The 18,898-nt window shown below is 43.7% G+C and overlaps 1 protein-coding gene across 1 annotated transcript in view; it reads left to right on the forward strand.

The window, feature by feature from the left end:
- LOC122813933 (zinc finger protein 480-like) overlaps nt 1-18,898 on the forward strand; it is a 177,380-nt gene that overhangs the window by 56,212 nt on the left and 102,270 nt on the right. The window lies entirely within an intron of this gene.

Here is an 18,898-nt window from a genome sequence, read left to right on the forward strand (position 1 = left end):
CATGAAGGCTATACTTTTTGCCTTTTAGAGGGCAGTGATGACTTGCTTCCTAGAGATAAGGGGAGGGGGGGCCAGGTGCTTGGGATGTCATGATTTACTGATGGGCAGAGAAAGGGATGAAGTTTTTACTGAACCTGTCTGCCAGCAGGTTGGCTATATCTGTGGCATTTGTATATGTGGTATCCTTGACCACCAGTTCTAAGCAAATCTGAGTGCTTCCTTTGAGATTGCAGACATATGTGAAGAAGGCCTTATGATTGTCTTCAGTAGATGTGGCCAGTTTGGACTCAGTTTGCTTTGGAGGATTTCACTAGTGCTCTTATTTTCTTGTTTAGGCCAAGGAGAGATTGCTTCCAGTTAGGCACCTGCTCTGTCCCGGACAGCAAGTTTTTCATTTTATTATAGAGTTTATTTATTGCAGATGCCCACCAGACAGGTTTACTCTTCCTTGAGGAGGAGGATTTTGTTCTGTCAGGTATTCCTGATTCCTTACAGCTATATAAATGCCCGTATAGTACTTTGGTGTAGGTTTGGAAATTTGTGCCAGTTCATATGAAGGGGGCAGTGGTTGTGAAGCTGTTTATACCTTACCCCAGGAGGCTGTAATCAGCTTTGGAGAAGTTTTTTGTTTGACCCTAGCTGGGGGCGTAGGGGTTTGAGGGCGATTGTTACTTCGAAAGTGACTGCTTTGTGATCAGATTAAGACCAGGGAGGATGATGGTGTAGGGATGCTGCAGTAGTTACACATGTTGGTTAATACCAAGTCCAAGATATTATCGCCTCTTGTAAGGGTCTACTCAATGAATCTCTGGGCATTTGTGTTTTGGCATGATTAGTTCTTCCAATCTATGATTGGATAGTTAAAGTCGCCCAGGATCAGGTTAAAGGGTGGAATCTTGATAAATTCAAAGAGGTCCAGATATGGGGAGTGGGTATCCCGAGATTAAGTTGGGAGCCTGTAGCTAGCTATGATGGGTCTTCTCAATGGTTAACTACAGCTGGAGTGTCTCCAGTGTGTCATACTGTTTGACCAGCCTGGAGGTGTGTATTTCCTTAATGTATATTGAAACCCCACCTCCTTTTGCTTTGCTGCCCTTGGTTTGGGGTCTGAAGGTATGATAGGATGAGTGACTTGATATGGCTGGGGTGCTCTCTGCAGCTTTGTATCCGTTTTTTTTTGACTACACAAATGTCAGCAGCTTCCAGGGTTAAGAATGCTTGCAATGAGTGCAGCTTCATGTTTAGATTCCTAGCATTTAGCACTATGACCTTTTATCTGTGTTTTGATGAAATTTTCATGTTGGTAGTTTTGACCTCATGGCATTGTCTAAAAAAAGACTGTGTCAGAGATGCTGTCTTTAAAGTGACATAGTAATGAGCTTTTATAGGGACTGAAGTTTGTGGGTTACATGCGTAAGTAGCACCCATTACTGGTAGCCCATAACTGGTAACACAACTTAAGAGCAGGAACTAATATGTTCTCCACCATTGAGTGTTTCACAGTATTGGTCTGTACTTTGGCAGAACTGTACCAGGTGATGTTCTTCATTCCACATTGCTGCAGTCCTAACTATTGGGTAGTCCGCTGTCCAGTCGGCCCGAATACCAAAGTATATGGCTGACGTCGGTCAGGGCGCATTAGACTGACGTCAGTACGTCAGGGTACTAATGCGCATGACCGACGTCATATCCTCAGTCTTTTTTGCCGCATGGTCCGATGCAGAAGCAATTTTGCGAGTGCAGGTTGGCGTTCTGAAAGTTTCTGAAGTCAGAGTTTCAGACCGAATCAAAGTTGGCTAAGTACCCGTTAGAATATTTTGGTTTTTCTTGCCTCAGTATTTAACCGGATGTCAGAAAAAGTGAATAACTGTATTTCTTGTGGGAAACAGATACCTCATAGGGATTACCATACTTTGTGTATACCTTGTTTAGGGCCTGAGCACGACATTGTTGGATGCCGCTCTTGTGCTAGATTTAACAAACGCACTATTAAGAGAAGGTTAGACTGTGCTAGGTTAGTTTTTGGAAAGCGTTGTAATTATAAAATGCCGTCGGATGCTCCGACGCCCGCTTCGGGCAAAAAGCGCAAGGATAAAGCAGCAAAGCCTAGAGTGGAAGAACCGACAGTCCCTGGCGCGGTTCTTTAGAAGGCTCAGTGGAGCCGGAGGTTCTGCCAGGTGTTTCTTTGGAGTCTCAGGCAGAGACTTTATTGTTACAGGATGTATCCTCTCAGGAAGTAGGCCAGGCTGAGGCGGCTTCTCAGGTGGCTGTTCTTCCTCTCTTCCTAAGGTGGTTAGGGCCTCCCCTCTGTTTCCCAGGCTTTGAGAGGCAGGCCTAGTGTAGCTTCAGTGGGGGTTTCTCCTAGTGCTTCAGGGTCTTTGCCTAAGAAACATATGCTTAAAATGGCAGAGGATTTGATTACTATGATTAGAGGTTCTATGCCTCCTCCTGATAAGAGGCCTAGGGTGGAACCTGAGTTTGGGAGTTTTGAGCACTGTTCGGAGGCTTCTGAGTCTTGGCTGAAGACTTGCAGGAGTATCCTCCTTATTCTGATTCTGATGTGGATGATTCTACTCCAGCTTCTCCTCCTGAGGATTTTTCATTTTCAGAGACTCTGCATTCCATGAGGGAGCATTTTAAATGGGAAGGCCAAGATTTCTCTGATTCCAGGAAGAGGCTTAGGGAATTCTTGTTTTACCCCAGCATAGGCCTTTAGCTATACCTCCTGTTCTGAATGTGGTGGAAGATGTTTTGCAGAGGCTTCCTGAATCCTGATTCTTTGCCTCCTGCCCCAGTTAAACCGGATAGGTACTATAGGGTGCCTGAGGCTCATAAGTATCTTTTAAGAGTCCTAGGGCAGACCCGAAACTGTCTCTCAGGGCCTAAAGGGGTGAAGGCCTTTGTTGTTAAAAATCCTGTTCCTCCTGATAAAGAGGCAAGGGCTTTGGATAGATGGGGAAAGAAAGTGTATACTACTTCCACTTTAGCCATGAGGGCATTGAATTGTCAGTTTCACATGTTAAAATATCAGAATTACCTCCTTTCACAATTGAAATCTAAGGTGGATGCTCTGGCAGAAGGTATTGAGTGTAAAGAGTTGCAGGATTTAGTTCATGTGTCTGAACAGGTGGGTAAACATTCCTTGCAGTGTGGTTTTGATGCTGTGCAGGCCTCCTCGAGGGTGGCTGCCACTGGTTCTGTTCTTCGTAGGCATGCCTGGTTGAGAGATCAGAATTTAGCTGAGCATGTTAAAACAAGGATTTTGGATGCTCCTTTGCAGTCTGATGTGTTGTTTGGTTCGCCTGTGGAAGCAGTTTTAAAGAAAATGGAGGACAAGGCTAAGTCTATGCAAACTGTTAAGGATTTTTGCAGGTGCAGCCTCCAAGTTTAGTAGAAATTGGCCTACTAAGGGAAGGACTTATCCTGCTTATGATTCCCAGTCTAGGGGTAGGTCTAGGCGTGGTAGGGCCAGAGCTCAAGGTTCTTTTAGGCCTAGGACAGGAGTTCCCCTGCTCAGACTTCTGGTGAGGGCAGGGGTCAGTCCTTTCGTAAGCAGACCCAATGACCTGCCTTTTCAGCTGCCAGTACTCGCCTGGCAGCACCTTTGGAGGAAGGCTGTCTCTTTTCAAAGAAAATTGGGATTTAATTACCCAAGACAGATGGGTTCTGGATATCATTCACCACGGTTACAGGTTTTATTTCCATACCTTGCCTCCTTTCAAAGGCATGCCAGACATTCCTCCTCTACAAAGAAAAGAGGCTCACAAGCAAATTTCTCTGTTGCTCAAAATAGGGGCCATTCAGCCAGTTCCTGTGCCAGAAAGGGCCTAGGATTTTATTCTCGCTGTTCCTAGTACCAAGAAGGGAACACGGAGACCAATTTTGGATTTATCTATCCTCAACACTTATCTGGACATTCCCAAGTTCAAAATGTTGACGTTACAACAGCTTTTACCTCTGCTGGGCAAAGATCACTGGATGGTAACTTTAGATCTCAAGGAAGCTTACCTTCATGTGCCTATAAGACTAAGTTGCAGGAAGTATCTGCGTTTTCGAGCTGGAAATTCTCATTATCAGTTCTCTGCATTGCCCTTTGGCTTATCCACTTTCCAGAGTATTCACAAAGGTTCTGGCTCAGTGATAGCTTACTTCAGGCTAAAAGGAATTCAAATCTATCCTTACTTGGACGACTGCCTGATTCTAGCTCAAGAAAAGGAAGTCCTTCTACAGCATTTGGATTATGTCATAGCAGTGCTAAGATGCCTAGGGTATTCTGTGAACGAAATAAAGTCCAGTCTAGTACCCTCTCAAGACATGTGCTTTCTGGGTGTGAGACTGAATACAGCAGCCCAGATGGCCTTTTAACCCCGGACAAACAAAAGAATCTTTCCAGTTACTTCCATCAACTATCTCTTCAGTCCGGGCTGACTGCAAGGACAGTCCTTCAAGCCTTAGGGTTCATGGCATCTTGTATTCTGGTGCTTCCCAATGCCAAACTGCATATGAGGAGCTGCAATGGTATCTCAAAAATGTATGGACACAGCACTGCCAGGATTTGGACACTGTCATTCAAATAATACCTTGCATTCAAAAGGAATTTTTGTGGTGGGCTCAGGAATGTCACCTAAACAGGGACTCTCTGTGACCCGGCCAGAGGCGAGTCAGATTCTAACGACAGATGCCTCAGACATTGCTTGGGGAGCTCATCTAAATGGAAAGTGGATACAAGACAAGTGGCCTGCCAGACTACAGCATCTACATATCAACATGAAAGAGATGTTAGCAGTCCAGTTTGCATTAATGGCTTTCAAGGAGTTACTTCTTTCAGGGCAGGTGTTGATTCTAACAGACAACACAACTGTCATGTGGTACATCAACAAGCAAGGGGGAACACATTCTTACCCATTGTGCAGGCAAGCAATGATTTTATGGGAGACTGCGCTCAGCTTGCAACTAACTCTTCAGGCAAGGTTTCTGCCGGGAGCACAGAACTCCTTAGCAGATGTGTTAAGCAGACAAATCATGGATCCCCACGAGTGGAAACTGGATCTTCATGTATTTCAAAACTTGACAGTGTCATGGGGAACTCCAGACATAGATCTGTTCGCTTCTCCACTAAACCACCAGCTGCCAAAGTTTTGCACAAAGAGGTTTCATCACACAGCTTGGAAAGTGGATGCTCTTTCTTTCAGTTGGAAAAATCTTCATGTGTATGCTTTTCCACCTCTGCCTCTTCTTCCAAAGGTGCTTCTAAAGGTCAGACAAGACAAGCCAAGGATGATTTTAATAGCTCCAGATTGGCCTCGGCAGCACTGGTATCCATTACTGAGGAGTCTGGTAAGGAAGCCTCCATGGCCTTTACCCTTGATTCCACACCTGTTGTCTCAGAGGGACGGTCACCTGCTCAATGTCAAGCTTCACTCTCTTCATCTAACAGCCTGGCATATTCTGTTTTGAAAGACAGCAGGTCTCAACTTCCTCAACAAGTTTTAAATGTGATTATGGAAGCCAGGAGACCTAGTACAAGGAAAGTGTGCAGAAAAATGGAAGAGATTTTTATTTTGGAGTGCAGCAAACAATTTGGAGATTTCTGAGCCTAATTTGAGTGTGGCTCTTCAATATCTTTCTGAGTTATTGGACAAAGGTTTGTCTTTCTCTTCCATTAAGATTCATGCTGCAGCAATTTCAGCTCACTATGATTGTGACCCACCATTGTTTCGCATCCTTTGTTCAAGCAATTTCTTAGAGGGGCAAAGAATATAAGACCCCAATGAGAGCTCCTACTCCTGCTTGGGATCTCAATTTTGTGTTGGAGAAACTTACTCTACAACCTTTTGAGCCTCTTGCTACTGCTGAATTGAAATACTTGTCATGGAAGACTGCTTTTTGTTGGCCATTACTTCTGCAAGAAGGGTTTCTGAGTTGCAGGCCCTTATGGTGGTAGAGCCTTTTGATTTTTCATAAGGATAGGGTATCTTTACGCACTAATCCTTCCTTTATGCCTAAGGTGGTTTCTAGTGTGGCTTTAAACCAAACTATTCATTTGCCTACTTTTTATGCAGATCCCCAAAATAAAGGGGAAAAGATTTTGCACACTTTAGATGTACACAGGCAGTTGCGTTATTATTTGAGCAGGACTAAGGATTTTAGGCAGTCTCAGCAGTTGTTTGTTTCTTTTGCTTTGGGTTCAGGGCAAGCCTGTGTCAAAACAAACTATTTCTAGGTGGATTGGGTTTTGCATTGCATTTGTTATTCCCATCATGGCAAGGAGATTCCAGTTGGGATTAGGCCTCATTCCACTAGGGCTACTGCCACTTCAACAGCATTTCTAAGGGGGGTGGCAACTAAGGATATTTTGGAGGCAGCTACTTGGAGTTCAGTGCATACTTTCTCTAAGCATTATCACCTTCCTCTCTACTCTAAGTCTAGGGCTGGTTTTGCCACAGCTATTTTGCAAGGCATGTTGTCAGTTCCTGCTTCCTTATGATTTGCCAGCCTCCCTTACCTCTGCTTTGGGATTCTACCCAATAGTTAGGACTGCAGCAATGTGGAATGAAGAACATAGTACAGTTTTGTACCTACCATAAATGTAGATGTTCGAGGATCCACATTGCTGCAGTCCAATCCCTCCCTCCTTCCCTCTGTGTTTAGGGGTGGTTGTGTAGGTGAGGTTATATTCTAGTACATCTGTATATATTGTACATATTTTTGGTGCAGGTATGTTTGGAGTTTTTGGTTTTGGCCTTATCTTTTCAGGGTCTTCTGACATCTGGGGCAAGAAAAGACTGAGGATATGACGTCGGTCATGCGCATTTGTACCCTGACGTCTACGCGCCCTGACCGACGTCAGCCATATACTTTGGTATTCGGGCCGACTGGACAGCGGACTACCCAATAGTTAGGACTGCAGCAATGTGGATCCTCGAACATCTACATTTATGGTAGGTACAAAACTGTACTTTATGTATTCCGGAATTTTTTTCCAGTTTCTGCATATGCCTAGACTAGGTAACAAAGGAGTCCAGCTAAATTCTCAAGTTACTGTGCATACAGACAGCTTGTTAAGGTTGTTTATCTAGTGCTAAGATGTACTAGTCATAGTTAACTGTGTTGGCACACTTTTGAGTGCCAAAACACAAGCTTTTGGTTTTGCTTAAATTAGTTACAAGTCCTAGCTACTTTAGTCTAAGAGGAAAGTTGGGTTAGTGTCATACTAACTTCCTTGGGGACCAGATAGCCTAGTGGACACACATAAACCTATGAACATGGTTAACGACCACTAGGGCCCTTAAAACCCAAGCTGTGCATGACAAATGTGATCCATAGATTCGATATGATTTATACTTGATTTACAGGGGTGATTTACTGTTTGTTTTTTCGGCTTTTCCTGGTTAGGGGTCGCCACAGGGGAACCCCGGTCCGCTAATGATTGGCAGTAGATTTTTATGGTGCCGAGTTGCCAGCCCAACCTTCAACGAAGGCACACCCATTCGCGCATGTCTTTCGGAGGCCACTCGACTGTGGGGAGGACATGCAGACTCCACACAGAAGGCACTCCATCCGAGACTGATTGCTTCTATCCATCTCTATCAGAGACATAGGAGCTAGACCATCCGTGAATTTCCAATTACCCATCCACTGGTCCAAATTCCACTTACACAGGGATAGGTAGGAACTCTGCTTCTCTTGGAAGGGGGAGCATTTTCCAGAGAACTAGAATTTTCTGAGAAACTTGTCTGTCTCTACGACATGTCCCATTTATGTTGCAAGCAAAATTTAGGTCTTTTAATCTAGTAGTTCTGATGCTTTGTTTCCTTCAGATGTGTTTGATTCATCACAACAGGGTCCAGGGATGCCTTGTATGCCAGAAGACAAAGATCTCCTAAGTCTGTATGATACTGAGTAAAGAGACAGGGCTTTGAAGCGATTGGCATAGGACACTGTGTTTACTCCCTGTATTCTATTTGTAAGGAACCTTTGTGGACATTCCAGTTGCTGCATGTATCTGGGAAGGTGCACATCGAGGGGGCATTATACTCTATGATGGGTCTGATGAGGGCCAAGTAATGTGCTATGCTGATAATTTAAAAAAAACACCACCTATACTCTGTTGCATATCGTCTACTCGGAGGCGATCTCTGCTTAACATACAAGGCCATGTCAGACCCAGAGCTGTTGGACATGCTACACTTAAAAACATCCCAATCCCTCAGAGATGCACACTCCAGGGATCTAAACATTGTTATCACAGTGAACAAAACATGCTGGAGAGAGAGGTTCCTGACCCAGAGACTCCCCAGACTCTGGAATAGACTGCACATACATGTCAAGCAGAGCACCTCTTTGGCCCTCTTCAAAAGGAACCTTGATGACTGGATGGGAGATAGGAAATTCACCTCGGGGATCACATCAGCCGCCCTGCTAGACAGGGGTCCAGGGAAGTAAATACTGTGGGAAGAAATAGCCAGGGAATTGTTATGGCTAGGCTTGTATAGGCCCTATGACTGATAGCCTAGTACCAACCTATGACCTCCCTGGATCTAGATGACATGCCCTTCTTGTAAGTTGAACAACACAAAAGAGTTTTTCTACTTCCTTGGGCACATGTTGGATGAAGGCTAAGTCACTATTAACATGAGTTCATGGATCCCTAACTAGTGAATCAACTTTCAAACAGTGTTTTATTGATGATCTAGTTACTTGGGTGTAGACTTCATGTCATCAACGCATAGGGAAAAGTTTTATTCTTACATTAGTAGCCTCATATGATGAGATGCACCATTTTGTGTAACAGATCTGTCCTGTAACACCGTGGCCCCAAACAGACCATTCTGCCTCTGTGGTCTATTACCCAACATGACAGGCTCACACATGTCATTCTGTGTCAGAGATCTGTTTCTCAGCCTTGTAGGATCACACATCTGTGTGTGTCTTGGATCAGTTCTCTAGCACCACAGAGTCATGTAAGATATTTATATTTAATTATATTATTTATATTTGTAAGATACAGAGCCACGTAAGATATTCTGTAAGTTTTATTCTCAGTCCTCAAAGGGTCATGTGGTATTCTGTTTCAGAGATGTATTTCAATGCCCATAATCTCACAATCACTATTCTTTTTTCATAAATTTGTTCTCCAGTAACATAGACCTACAAGAGGCATTCTGTTTCTCAGATCTGTTCCCTAACATTTTATACCCTAATAAGGATGTATTTATCTGCAGTGTATTCCATAGCCTGCAAGATCACATAAATAATTCTGTATCTGTGATCTGATTACGAACCCCACACAGACACACATGTACGTGCACACATGTGCATGTGCCATACTGTATCCATTGTCATAGATGCATATCTGAGATAAGCTCCATAACTTCATAGGGTTACTACCACAATCCTAAGTCAGTCTATATCTTATTTATTCACTAATTCCATAGGTCAACATGATGCATTCGGGTCTATATTAGAACATCAAAGTTTCAAAACTTTGAATGTTCTAATATCGAAACCTATTCAGCAAAAGCTGAAAACATCGAACATACAGAACAGCAAATTTTTCCCTAGGGGAAAATTTTGCTGTTCCAAAACACATACACACAACACAAGCACACCAAACAAACGGCAATCCGCACACACACACACACACACACACACACACACACACACACACACACACACACAACTAAAATCTTACACCTAACCCCACACTAAACTATACACACATCACTAACTATCCACTTACCTTAACCCAAACCCTAACCCTAAGGTCCATCACTATCGCACAATCATCTCACCCGCGCCCTAATCCTAACTCACCTACCCCGCCCTAACCGTCATGTCCACACAATCACACACTTGCCTAACCCGCGCCCTAACCCTAACTCACCTAACCCTCATGTCCACACAATCGCACACATATCTAACCCGCACACTTACCTGAACCCAACCCGTAATTTTCCACCATGGCACTGAAAATACCGAAGCAACAGAAACGGACAACCAAATTCTTTCCCTAGGAAAAAATTTGGTTTTCTGTTGCTTCGATATTTTCAGCTTTCGGTGAATAGGGTTCGATATTAGAACATTCGAAGTTTTGAAACTTCGAATGTTCTAATATAGACCCGCGCATTCTTCATCATACCTATTTCCCGGCAAGCATGTTGTCTAGTCCTGAATTTCAGAGCCACACCTCACATTAACCTGTTGCAGAGTATGTAATTACAGTTGCACTACAAGAAGTCCTTCCATATCACTGTTGCAGTATTCTTTACATAAGGGATCTGCTAAGGATTGCTCAACATCCAGCCTGTATACCAAAGGCTTTAGTTCTTATAGGCATCATGCATCACAGGTATGCTCCCCACACAAGGTGTAGGGCATAAAGGTGACGTATGGATGCACACAAAACTTCTTTGCCGCCAATCTGAGCACCACTGTTGAATGTTGGTCTGAGTCTGCTGTGTTGGTTACTAAGCTGTGTTTTCAGATAAGTGCCCAGTTGTATTTTCTTTTCACTTTTTTTTTTTTTTTTTTTTTTTTTTTTTATTATTATGGGTATTGTGTTCATGTCACCCAGAAGGGGAAAATATCAGTGAGAGAGGCAGATTTCCCATAAAGTCTGTAACAACAATTGTCTCTTCTGTTTAGGTGCTTCACACAGTCATAAGCAGTGCTCTATTTTCCAGGCATGTTTGTGTCTAAAACTCTACATAGTCATCTCTCCTCTTTGTGCATGTACCTGAAGAACCAACATCTGAAGAAAATGATTGACTTCAACAATTGGCTGTTTCTGGTGTCATTCTAAGGGGATCCAGCATCTGTCTGCTTGGGATGACATGATTGACAGACCTAGATGCTTTGCCAGAGATGGCCAGCATCTGTCACCCCTGGGTTTCTGGGTACTGGCTAAGGCTCTTGCCACCCCTATACTGCCTTTTTAGGTGGTGTTCCAAAGACCAAATTTACCACCATAACAGCAATAAATAAATGCAATCTGAGGGTCAAGCTGCTCAACACTAGAAGTCTAAATCTCAAGATGCACTTGCTTGAAGCATTCCTCAAAATGGAGAACATTGACATTTGTGCTGTAACAGAGACCTGGTTTAAAGCAGCAGAAAGCACCCCTGTGCTACTAGGCTGTAACTCATTCCACACCTTTCAGCCTCAGAACATGAACCGAAGCTACACAGGCAGTGGTGTTTCCATATTCATAAAGGATATGCACACCTCCAGACTAGTAGCCCAGCAAAACACATCTGAGATACTCCAGGTACAACTAACATTGGGTAAGACAACTTTTCAGGTTGTAGCCTGCTGTAGGTCCCCATCCATGTCCCATGACTCTCACTCCACATTCCTAAGCACCCTGGAATCTATTAAGATCCAACCCACCACTCTCATACTAGGTGACTTCAACTACCTCTCCATCATCTGGGAAAACTACTCTTGCACCAATGCACTGGCCCAACACTTCCTGGAATTCATAAATTCCAATGTCCTGGACCAGCTCATTCTTACCCCCACTAGATGAAGCAACATCCTTGACCTGGTTATTACTAACATAGGCACCTGTTGCTCTAAACCAGTAGTCAATTCCTCCCTGGTTAGATCCGACCACATATTAATCATCATGGAAATCCACATCTCACCCACACCCCATGCAAAGGTAACCACCATGAAAAACTTTTCCATAGCTGACTTTGGACTCCTAAAAACATAGGTGACTAACTTCACGGCACCCATGTCAATGGAAAATGGATGCATGGCTTCCAAATCATACACCAATGCACTGTACGAACACATACATAAATGCATGGAACTAGCCATACCCAACAGAACCAAGACGCTCACCTCCAAAAAAGGAAGCCAAACTGGGAGTCCCCTACCATTAATAAACTCTACAACAGAAGAAAGAAACTGTTGCAAAAAAAGGTGAAGTCCCAAGACTGGAAAAATTCCCTTATTAGCCTCAAAAAAGGTTGAGATCCCTCATCAAAACCTCCAAAGCCAGCTATGAAGGCAGAATTGTGGCAAACATTAAAAACCACAAAGCCTTCTATAGTTATTTCAAGAATCTCCATGCCAGTACCCAGATTTGCTCTGAGTTACTGCACAATGGTACCTCCTATACTGAGCCAACAGATATTGCCAGCATACTGGCCGACAGATTCCGTGCCAACATTATCCCTCTCTCACCCCTAAAGGACCAATCTCAATACCTGAAGAATTCCAGGCACCCAGCATTACTGCAGCACAGGCTAAAGCTGCATTGTCCAAGGCCAGAAATACAGCTTCCATGGGACCCGACAATATGCCTGGCTGTGTTCTATATGAATTGCAAAGTGAACTAGCAACACATCTCTGTGCTCTGTTCATTCACAGCTTCACCTCAGGCTTTGTCCCTACCAAATTGCACACTGCTACACTCATCCCTCTCCATAAATGAGGAGCAACTACAGACCCCAGAAATTATTACTCCATTAGCCTGACAAGTCTGATATGTAAGGCTGTGACGTGCATCATGATGGACCTAATTAACAAGGATATAGGGAATCTTCAAACTCTAGATCCCAACCTGGTTGACTTCTTTGAGTCAGTCACCAGAGCTGTGGATGAAGGTAAGGCCGTTCATACAGACTACCTCGATCTGGCCAAGGCCTTTGATACCATTTCTCACTCAGGAATTATTGATAAACTCACCAGACTAGGCATCAACCCCTATATCGTTAGGTGGGTTGCAAATTGGCTCACAGATGGAACACACAGTGTGAAAGTAGTGGACCCCAAGTCAGACTGCTGACCAGTCATGAGTGGAGTCCCACAGGGATTGGCCCTGCGTCCACTCCCATTTGGTATCTACTTCTCAGAAGTCCAGGCCAACATGGAGGGGACTCTGGCTGACCAAGTTTGCAGATGACCACAAGCTGGGTGCCATTATTAACTCCCCAAGTGATGCAGACATCCTACAGAAAGGCCTCACTGAGACCAATGACTGGTGTTGAAACCATGGCCTTAAGCTTAATGCCACAAAATGCATCATCGTCCCCTTTGGGAAATACTCTGTTCCCCCTAAATATCACATTGATGGACAGACTCAAGCAACTACAGCTATTCTCCGTCTCTTATCTGCTAAGAAGCGATCTCTGCTTCACTTACAAAGCCATGTGTGACCCAGCTCTGTTAGAAATGATACATCTAAAGAAATCCCAATCCCTCTGCACCACATGCTCTAGAGACCTCAACCTCATTACCACAATCACCAGAACATGCTGGAGGGACAGGTTCATAACCCAGAGGCTGCCCATGGCTCTGGAATAGACTTCCCATACATGTCAAGCAGAGCACCTCACTGGCCCTCTTCAAGAGAAATTTTGATGAGTGGATGGGAAATAGAAAATTCACTCCAGGAATAACTCCAGTGGCTCTGCTTGTTAGAGGCACTGGGAACTAACGACAGGTGGTACAATGCCAGGGCACTTATATGGGCTAGGCTTGTAAAGGCCCCAGGGTCATTAGCCTAGTACACACCTATGAACAAATAAACCTATGATGGATTATTTTAAGCTGGATTGTTCTCAAGTCTGAGATTCAGAAAACATATTAATGAGCTCCTACATACTAAGCCATCTGTTGTTCCTCCTGTTCTGGCTGCCTTTCTGGACACTTTCTTGGCAGCGTCTGGAGCCCATGATTCTCAGCCTCCTGCACCTATCAAGCCAGACAGATTCTATAAAGTGCCTGAGGAACACAAAATTCTTTATAAATGCCCTTCTATAGTGTCAGTCACCTCTGATTAGCTGTACAGTTATTGCCCTTTGCCAAGCTGTTGCCTTCTGATAAGGGTAGTAGGGCTATGGAAAGACTGGGCAAAAAAAATTTACTCTTCTGCCACTTTATCCTTTTGGGCTATTTGCTGCCAGACTCAAATGACCGGGTATGTTTTAGCCCTCCTTTCTCAGGTTTCTAACATGTTTTGTGTCCTTCCTGACTCTGAGCGGAAGGCTTCAGCCCTTTCATTGCTGGGCTGTACTTCTTAAGTTGTCTGTCACCCAATCAGATGGAGCTGTGATGCAGCTGATTCCTCTTCCAAGGCTGGTGCCTTTGGTTCAGTTATGAGATGTTATTCATGGCTTCCTCTTCAGACTTTGCCTGATGACATTAAGGCCAAAACTTTTGGATACTCCTCTGTAAAATAAAAATCTTTTTGGTTCTGCTGCAGCTGAATTTTTCAAGTCTCTCCAAGACGAGGGTAAAGTCTTGCAGAAGCTGAAATATATTTTTTGCCTACTTCCAAATTTCAGGGGAATTATCCCTCCAAGTCTGCTTTTGTTCATAGGCAACAGATCTAGGTGTGTAACTCATGCTAGGTCTACTCAGACTTTTGCCTACAGAAACAACCTTTCCAGGATAGATTGGGTTCTGTTTGACAGTTTGCTTCCCCCTGCCTTCACCCAGGTTCCCTTGTCCCTTTATCTGCCCCTGTCACTTCCAATTTTGCTTCAGCTCATTTCAGACTCTTCTGTCCATTATCTTTTAGTGATATTTTATGGCTTGGAAGTCCCTTCCTCCTTTTTCAGGCATTCCTCAACCTCCTCTAGAATATTTCTCTAATTTCTGTAAGGTTCTTCACTTTCTTTTGGGTCAGGGAACCATTCAGGCCATGCCTCTTGTGGTGTTTTTTTGTTTTTTGTTGACCGGAAGAGTCCACTTGGCCAAGGACCCATTTTCAGTGGAAGACTGGGGAGAAAAGCTCTGCAAACGTCCCACGTGTGAAAGGGATTTTACTCCAGGATGTTGTTGGTCCCATGAAAGGAGGGTACTTGGAAACCAATTCTGGATATTTCCTGACTGAAAACCTTTCTCAAAATTCTTTCCTTTCAGATGTTATCTTTGCAAACATTACTTCCATTTCTTTTATCCCAGGTCTTTCTGGTCTCCCTGGATCTTGAGGATTTAAACATTCACATCCTCTTCCATCATCTTTTCAGGAATTGTTTTATGTTTCTCTCTCTCTTCTTTGCATTTTCATTTCCCTGCTTATTTCCCTGCTTTGCCCTTTGGCCTTTCTGCTGCCCCCAGGGTATTCTCCAAATGCCTTGCTCCTGTCATTGCTTTTTGAGGGATAGAGAAATTCAGATCTATATCTGTCTAGATGGTTTGCTTATTCAAGCTCCTTTTCCCCATACTCTGCTTCAGGATCTCAGGTGTACTACTTCCCTGCTACAGAGTCTGTGATTCATCCTAAACTTACAGAAATCAGTTCTGACACCTTCTCAGGATTATATTTCCTCTGCTGTAGATTTCAGGCAGTCCCCATGCTGGCATCTCTACCTGCCTCTAAATGCCTTTTTTCAACCCTTCTTACTCTGGTGGCTGTCACGGCCAGGGAATTTCTCAGGGTTCTCAGATTCAAACCTTCCACCATTCCCATGCACCTCTTCGCCATGCTGCATATGAGGAAATATCAGTGGTACCTCAACTCACTGTGGTTTCAACATTGACACCCAATGAATTTCCTGGCATATTTCCTTCCCTGTCTCAACCTTGAGCTTCAGTGGTGGAGTCATCAACTTACACTCAACCCAGGGCTTCCTTTTCAAGTTCTATTTCCAACTCAGGAGCTCTTTATAGATGCCTCAGTCAGGGGGTGGGATGCTTACTGTCACCTCCTTAAGTTTCAGGGTCTCTTGCCTCCTCATCAGAGGTAAGACTACATCAGTGTAAAGGGGATGAGGGCGCTGCTTCTGGCTCTTCAGGCTTTTCTTTCCCTCTTTCATCCTTGGCTCCTCAAAATTTTCACAGACATCATCACGGTGATGTAGCATGTCAACAAGGAAGGGGACACAATGTCCTATCTTCTTTGCAGACTATACTGCAGATTCTGGGATGTAGTATCAAGTAACTCTTCAGGCAGTTTACACTCCCTCAGAGCACATCTAATGGCATACTCCTTGAGCAGGTCCAGTACACAAGCTCATGGATGTGTCCCTGGACATTGTCCATTGGTGGTGTATTCCTCTGGTAGATATTTTTGCCTCCACTCTGATCAGATAACTTCCTCTTTATTTGTTCCAGAGTCCCAAGTCCTCTGGCTTGGAAAATGGATACCGTGTCTTTTGTTTGGAAGGGGATGTTTCTGCATGCCTTTCCTCTGTTACCATGAGTCTTGCAAAAGATCTAGCAGGACACTCCCAAAATCTTGCTGGAGACTCATGTATGGCCCAGACAGCATTGGTTTCCTCTTCTTTCTCAGTGGGCCACAGGGAATCACTACAAGTTACCTCAACGGGTGGATCTTCTCATACAAAACAATAGATCACCTATCCATCCTGACTTGCTCACTCTTCAAATTATACAGTGGGCGATAGGCTTTTGATCCCTTTTAGGCACTTTTCCTGAGGACATGCTTTGGGATGTGCAGGAAGCCAGTAAACCCACTACCAGGAAATCCAAATGGAGGAGGTTTTCTGTCTGGTGCCTTTCTCACCATCAGGATCCCCTATCTGTGGAGGCTGCTCTGGTTCTCTCTTTTGTGTGATCTCCTCCATACTGGGTTGGCATATTCTTCAGTCAAAGCTCACCTGTCAGCAATTTTTGCTGTCTGCCCTTAACTCCTCCTGTGGCCTCTAGGCTTAAGGTCAAGAAATTTCTTAAAGGCATCCTTCATATCAGGCCTCCCAAGAAAGCCTATTCCTCTTTCCTAGGACCCAATTTTGTACTTGAAAATTTGAATTAGGCTCCTTTTGAGCCCATTTCTTCTTCAGCTTCCTTACCGCACTGTACTTGGAAGACTGTTCTTCTTTCAGTTCTCACCTCAGCCAAGAGAGTGTTTGAACATCAGGCTTGCATGGCTATTCCTCCTTTCTTAGTTTTACACAGATACAGGAGTTTTAGTATAAATCCTTCTTTTATGACAAGGTAGTCAGTGAGTCATCCCCTAATCAGTCTATTCATCTTCCTTCCTTTTTTCTTTACATTCTGCCATTGAGAAGGTTCTTCACACCTTGGATTTGCGTAGACAGCTCAGATAATTTTTGGGTAAAACTAAAGTTATTCGCAAATCTGAGCAGCTTTTTGTTTCCTTTCATCTCAGGACATTGTGTTTGGCATTTTCTAAGCAAATCTTCTCTTCCTGGATTTCTATGGTCATTTTTTGTTATTCTTTTCATGGAAAATATATTTCCTCTTCAGTGAAGTTGTAATCTACTAGGGCAGTTGCCTCCTCTGGTGCCTTTTTTAAGAGTCTGGATGCCAGTTCCATCCTTGAGGTTGCTACTTGGTCCTCTGTTGAAACTTTCACTGAGCACTACAAGTTGGATGTTATTTCAAGGGCCAGGCAGGCTTTGCCAGGGCTATCCTGCATGAATTTGTAAAGGGCTGTTCTGTACCTTCCTCTTGCACTCCTGTACTCTCCCTTGGTTAAAGAACATTTCAGTAGTGAGATGGAAGGACATAGGACAATTGTGTAAAATCTTACCATATCAGTAAATGCCCTCTTCACTGTTACAGTATTCGCTCCCTCCCTTCTACCCCCTCCAGCCTTGCCATTGTCTTGCCCTTCTAGCCAAGGGGCTTATCTTCTTCCTTTTTCTTCTCTTGGATGGGCATGTTTTCCTTGTCCCTGTGGGCATTCTCCTTCTGGGGCATTTTCAGTACTGAGTGTGTGCGTTCATACATCAATCTTTATGCCCTACTCCTTGTGTGGGGAGCATACGTGTGACATACAGCATGTATAAGAACTAAAGGCCATGGTATAATGCCCAAATGTTGGGCTTTCCTTGGCGGGAGATCCCTTATTTAAAGAATACTGCAACAGTGAATAGATGTTTATCTACTGTTGTGGTTAGATTTTACACAACTGTACTTTCTTACTGGATGCTGGGACTAAATCATTGCACAACTGCTGCAGTGTTTGCATTCACTGATTTTCACATTGTAGAATTAAGCTTTGTATTTAGCAGCCCTACTTAACCTAATGGGCCTGATTCCTAAAGACTTGCTCTCCAAGTGACAGCCTGGTAGAAGTCTGTCCTGAGTCCAAAAGACTTGTTGTCAGAATAAGTAACTAATGTCGGTGTAAGGCCTATATGTAAACAGTCTTACACTGTGTATCAGATTCCGAAAGACTTGCTCTAAGAGTGAGTGACTTACTTTGATGTAAGACCTATCTATAAACATCCCTACACCGGTGATCAGATTATGAAAGATCTGTTCTTGGTCTAAGTAACTTAATTCAGTGTAAGGCCTACCTCTATAAACAGACCTACACAAGTATTTTGTAATGTGGCCCATTGTGCATGATGACATAACCTAATTGGTGTCACTTTCCTCTACTGTTTGTGACACTGGATATGGCCTAGCCACCATGGTTCCTCCTAACTCTTGTATAATGAACAGATACAGGACTGCCTAGAGGACTGAGCCCACATTTTACCTTGCAGCAGAAATTTTCTTCCTTCTAAGAATATGGCCTCTTTGCTCACTATAATTCCTGAAAACCACTTTAGTCATCAAAGAGTACCAGGAGTCAATAGAAGTCAGTTTGACATTATGGGGCTTACCTTATCCTTTTTTTTTTTTTTTTTTTTTTTTTCAGATCCAGCTTCACCTCCCTCTGAACACACACCTCTTACATTACATTAATTATCAATACAGACTAAGGATCATCTATGTACTTGAGTTTCCACTCTCATTCCTCCAGAGGGTATTATGGTGGCTTCACATTTCTCCCTTCCAGCCACACTGATGGGCTTAGGTTCAGAGTTTCTAGGTAAATACTTGCTACCAGTCAGTAGACTTTTATAAGCCTAGACAATAACTAGAGGTCAGACTGTGAGGTAAAGACCTTGACCATTAAGACAAACCCTCCCCTTAACCAGGTCACCAGTTTTGCAGTCAG

The sequence above is a fragment of the Protopterus annectens genome, chromosome 10.part0 (assembly GCF_019279795.1).
Source record: "Protopterus annectens isolate FY-2018-M chromosome 10.part0, PAN1.0, whole genome shotgun sequence".
NCBI classification, from domain to species: Eukaryota; Metazoa; Chordata; order Ceratodontiformes; family Protopteridae; genus Protopterus; species Protopterus annectens.